We start from the raw sequence: 5,930 nt of genomic DNA on the forward strand, positions 1-5,930 counted from the left end.
AATGGATGCACCTTGATATCATAGTATTAAGTGAAACAAATCAAACACGGAAGCTTAAATATGCAATCAAGTGAACAATCAGGTAGCACATTTGCATTAGACTCAGAAAAAGTACCTGACAACAGTCAACATTCATTCAAGACAAAAATCCTCAGCACGTACAAATGCAAAGGAACGGCTGTGCCTCGGACCAACAAAGAGTGCCTATGGGGGGCTGTGGGCCCTGGCCTGTGTGTTCATCAGTGAAGCAGTGGGTGTTGCTGGGAAAGGGCCAGGCTTTCTGCCTAGCTCAGCACCGTCCTGGATAAACCACCCGGCCCAGCACCAGGCAGACCCAGGATCTGGCTGCGCACCTCCACGCCACTGCAGGGAGCTCTTCCAGGAGCTTGCTTGCTCCCTTTTTTTTTTTTTTTTTGGTTTTCTTTTGAGACAGGATCTCCCTGAATACTGGGGTGGCCTCAAAATTTTGGTGATCCTCCTGTCTAAGCCACTGGAGTGCTGGGATTACAGGCACACACCACTGTGTCCAACCTCTCTTTTTGTGTTTGGTCTTTAGCTCTCAGTTTTTTAAATTTCTCTTTTCATTTCTCCTTGTCCTCCTTCTCCTCCTCCTTCTTCTTTTTCTTCTCTTTTTGTTGTGCCAGACCCAGGGCTTCCTGCGTATGAGGCAAGCCTCTACCACTGGGTCACATGCTGACTTTGCCACACACACTACCCTGTGACCTGGACCTGTGGCTTCACCTGAGACCACTTCCTCATGTGCAAAGCAGTGGATACATGCTGGGCAGGGTGGCACACACATGTGGTCCCAGCACCGTGGACGCTGAGGCAGGAGGACAGCCATGAGTTCAAGGCCAGCCTGAACTGCAGAGCGAGATCCTGTCCCAAGGAAACAAAAACAGAACATAGATTTGGGACGGGGAGATTATTTATCTGCTATGCTCTGCTGAGTGCCCGACACCCATCAAACGCCACATAAGTGGCAGGGTTTTTTTTGTTTTTGTTTTTTTGTTTTTTTTTGGTGGAACTGGGGATTGAACTCAGGCCCTTGTGCTTGCCAGGGAAGCGCTTATTCTACTGAGCCATCTCCCCAGCCCCATAAGTGGCAGTTTTAAAACAGCAAAAAATACCAGAGTGGCTGTTGGGCTGGCCACAGGATGAGGAGGGGATAAACTTCAAAACAGTCTAAATTTCCCTACATTTGTAAAAACACAGCTTTTGTTTGTTTAAAAATCAAGTCAACAAAGGTATATTTAAGAAACTAAGTAAATAAAAACCAATCCAGATCCAGTGTTTTTACACACACCCAAGGCCTGGAAAGAAGGCTGAGGCTTGTGACAAGATGCTTAAGGTGTGTCGGGGCTCTGAGGAACCTGCGCCATCCATGCAGGTCACCGGGTCAACAGGCAGGTGGCAGCAGAGAGCTGTCAGTGCTCACCCTGTGTCACTCAGGGGTCGTGATCCTACAGCCACACCCGTGGCTTCCTGTCCTGCAGTCTCCAAGTGAGACAAGAGCAGAGCCATGGCAGCATTTGGGCAAGGGCAGCGCCGTCCTTGATGCACGCAGCTGGAAATGCAGGTTATTTTTAATAATAAATATGAAAGACGTTTAAGGCTGGCTATGGTGGCACAGACCTGTAATCCCAGCATTTGGCAGGCTGAGGCAGGCAGTATGAAGTTAGCCTGGACTACATAAGCAAGTTCAAGACCAGCCTGAACTCTGTCTCAAAAAAAAAAAAAAAAAAAAAAAAAATTAAAGCCAGGCATGGTGGCATATGCCTGCAATCCCTGCGCTGTGGGAGACTGAGGCCAGAAGATCACAAGTTCAAGTCCAGCCCCAAGGACTTAGCAAGACTCTGTCTCTAAATACAACACAAAAATGCTGGGGATGTAGCTCCGTGTGCTCCGACATGCTACATGGGGAACTGAAGTAGTTTTCACTCATTTTTTGTAACTCAGCTTGGGTGGTACCGTGGCCAGGAATCTTTTGCCCAGTATGAACACAGGCACCACAGCTCTAACACACATTATGGGGCACAAACTGTTCGAAATATTTGTCCTGTAAAAACCCTTCTACTGGCTGGGCATGGTAGTGCACACCTGTAATCCCAGCACTTGGGAAGATGGACAAGGAGGATCACTATGAGTTCAAGGCCAGCCTGGGCTACACAGTGAGACGCTTTCAAAAACAACAAAATAAAACCCATCTACTCTTCACAACACACCTCTACTACTACCACCCCATCCTGCATAAGATTATTGGAACCCCCTGGGTTCAAGCCCCTGTATCAAAAAAAAAGATTAAGGGACCCACTGGAGATCAGGAGGCTGGGGTGGAACAGGAGCAGTCCTCAGTACTGCCTTCTCTGCTACAAGGTGAAGAGCCTCCGAAGAAGATGGCTCAGTAGACTAAGCACTTGCCTGGCAAGCACAAGGGCCTGAGTTCAATCCCCGGTTCCACCACAAAAAAATAAATAAATAAATAAATCCACTGAGTAAATGTTGGGGCCGGGGAGATGGCTCAGTGGAATAAGCGCTTCCCTGGCAAGCTCAAGGGCCTGAGTTCAATCCCCAGTTCTGGAAGGAAAAAAAAAAAAAAAAAAGATAAGTGTCTTTTTTTCTTTTTCTTCTTCTTTTGGTACCAGGGATCAAACTCGGGACCTTGCACTTTCCAGGCAGAAGCTTGTGCCACTGAGCTATCTTCCCAGCCCTTGTCATAATCATTTCTGTACCCACAGGGAACAATACTTTGGCACTAAATATTTGTGGGCCAGTGGATGGATGGATCACTGCCATAAGGCATGGTGGGTAGGGTAGGCTCTGAAGGGTAGTCCTGACCACATAGGCATTTATTTGTTGACAGAGGAGCTGTTGGGAGGGACAGAGCCTCTATCCAAAGATCTGCATCCACCTCTGAGTGGCTCACAACCAGGGATCACACAGGGCACGCAGAGGGTGGCGATGGGGGAGACAGATTCTGGGTACCCAGGGCTGTGAGTGGGCAAGCACCAGGCAGCAGGGAGGGCCTTTTGTCTTTGTACAGTTTCATCGCATTACACATCACATACCACAATATTTGTCTACTCACAGGACAAGGGGATGGCTTTTAGTACATTTCGGGTTGTGTAGCCACCATCACAACGCGATGTCAGGAGGATTCAGTCACCCCTGAAAGAGTCCCTGTGCTCCCGATGACAACAGATTTGATTCCTGCCTCCATAGGCACGCCTTCCTGCTCAAAGCAGAAAGAAAAAGAACACCTATCTGCTCAGAGCTCTGTGCTTTGAAGCTGCTGGAGTGGTGGCAGGAGGGTGGCAGGGTGAAGGCTAGAGGTTGCCTCTGCCACTACTGCCCACGGCGGAGAACCCTTGGGCAGGAAGCCTTCCTCCCTGACCATGTTGGCACTTGCCCAAGATGCTTTCCATTAGCAACACCTGACTGGCCCAGCATCCGGGCAGCAGTTAGGGCCGCTCTCTGGCCACTTAAGGCTGAGCACACTCCCCCAGGAAGCCAGGGGCACATCTAGATGTCCTGATCCTTCAGGGCAGGGCAGAGCAGGCCCTCACAATTCAGCTTGTTGCCTGAGGCTGACCTCCTTGTTTTGCACCCCTTTTGAGAGGACAGGGTGTATGAAGCACCTGGCTGCTCTTGGCAACCCTGCAGCTCCCCATCTACTCAGGAACAGAGCCTGCAGAGCCACCAAAGACCTATAAAGCTTGTCACCCTGCTCTGCTGAGGCCTGGGGGCTGAATAAAGTGTCCTCTCTCACGCCATGTTTGTGGTGGGACCTCCACCTGTACAGCCCTCTCTTCCTGAGCCAGTAAATGCATTCCTCAGAGCAGGCATTGATGGGCGCCAGTCAGCCAGCTCCATCCACCCAGAAACCACGTCACCATGGCAACCGCCTTTGTTCGGGAACACACTCTCTCTCCTTTAACTGGGACTGCATAATCCCTACTTACATGGCTCCTGTTCTTCCAATAGCTTGCTAGGAGGCAGATCTGTCCATATGAAAGACAGAAATTATTTGAGTCCATACCGTACCTGACAAATAACTGCCAACTGAAAACCCAACAGAATCAACCGCATCCGACACCTGTCAGATCTGACTGCCTAAAGGACTCCTCAGAGTTGGTCTGGCCCAACCCAGCAAGAAACATTTTGAAAAATAATATTAATGAAAACTGCAGCCATGGCGATGGGTGTGGCCGTGCAATTATTACCTTCCCAGCTGGGTTGTGGGTAGCTGAGGAGGGGTGGGTTCAACAAAGTCCTGAGTCTTTTTTTTTTTTTTTTTTTTTCCAGAACCAGGGATTAGGGGCTGGTGAGATGGCTCAGTGGTCTAAAGCACCTACTTAGAGCAAGCTTAGCAAAGCACAGGGACCACGGTTCAATCCCCCAGCACCACATGCCAGCCAGCCCCGCCCCCTGGTGGGCTGAAGTGGCCACACACACACACACACAAATAAATAAAATAAAATAAATTAAAAAAAAAAAAAAAAAAGAACCAGGGATTGAACTCAGGCCCTTGCGCTTGCCAGGGAAGTACTTACTCTACTGAGCCATCTCCCCGGCCCATGTCCTGAGTCTTAAGCCAGAAGCCAGGAGCTCAGGAGACGAAATGGCAGGGTGTTTGATGCTGGGGGCCTTTTGCATCTTCAAGGTGGTTTGGTAGGTATCCTGTGGAACACTGTATTTGTTCAACAGCAAACCTGTGTCAGTACACCCTGATCTAATACACCTCTGCTGCCGGACACAAGTACTTCATCTGTCAAGGCAAATAACAATGCATACTCGGACAGTTCAATTTGAGGAATTAACGACCTTGAAAGTGAAAATGCTTTACAGATCCACAGTCACGCAAACTGCTGTGATGGAGGAGAAAAGTGTGGTCTCTCCAGCACCGGGCCTTGCCCAGGTCCTAGCAGCTAATTAGAGGCAACTGTGTCCAGGGAACTCCAGCCATCATCTCTAGCCGTTTTTCTGAGTCTGGTTCACTTCCCTCAGCCCAGGGCCGGGGCGGAGGAGAACGTCCTGGGTTCCTACTCCAGCTCTGCCATTTAGTTATTGCACACTAGGACAGACATTTGTGCCCTGCTGCCTCGGCTGCCGCTTTGGGAGGAAGGGTCGCCTCAGGTTGGAACCAAAACCTCTCCCAAAGGGCTGCGAGGTCAGAGGTGGGGTTCTGGAAGGTGGCAAGGACCTGGGGAGCTGCCCTTGCAGCAGACCGTGCTGCTGGAGGTGGGGCCCAGGAGGAAGTACAGGAAATAAACAGATGCCTTGTCACTCTGGCCACAGAATCAGCTGTCCATGGACTGAAGTCTCTGAAACCACGAGTCAAAATCAGCCTCTCCTTCAAGCAGAGCTGTTCCCCGGGATTTAATACAGCACCAGAAACTGACAGTGCAGGTAGCGATGAGCCTCCCTGATTTTTTTTGCGGAATCGGGGATTGAACTCAGGTCCTTGAGCTTGCCAGGCAAGCGCTTATTCTTTTACTGAGCCATCTCCACCCCACCCTCGTGTCAGGTCCTTAGTAGTGGCCGAGACCCTTTACGCCCAGTTGCTCCGTCCTTTGCGCCACCACCGGGCTTGCGGTCCAGCCCGGGGCACTTTGAGGGCTCAGCGCCTCGCGAGGTGCCAGTAGCCCCCCTGAGCCCAGGCCCTGCCCTCGGCGCGACCCGGCGCCACAAGGTCCCTTCTCCTCTGCTCAGCGCAGGCGCAGGTCCCACCTCTCCCAGCCCGGGGCCCAGCGGGTTCTCGTCGCCCCCTCCTCCTCCGCCGGCGTCACTGACCCTCGGGCGACCCCGCGCCTGCTCACGGCGACAGCCGGGGCTGTAGCGTCCGCCGGGGGCGCGCGGGGCGGAGGCAGTTGGCGCTGCAGAGCGCGGCCCGGACGGCAGGGGGCGCGGAGGCCACCGAGGCAGCGGGC

The sequence above is a fragment of the Octodon degus genome, unplaced genomic scaffold (genome assembly GCF_000260255.1).
Source record: "Octodon degus isolate 3935 unplaced genomic scaffold, OctDeg1.0 scaffold00156, whole genome shotgun sequence".
NCBI classification, from domain to species: domain Eukaryota; kingdom Metazoa; phylum Chordata; class Mammalia; order Rodentia; family Octodontidae; genus Octodon; species Octodon degus.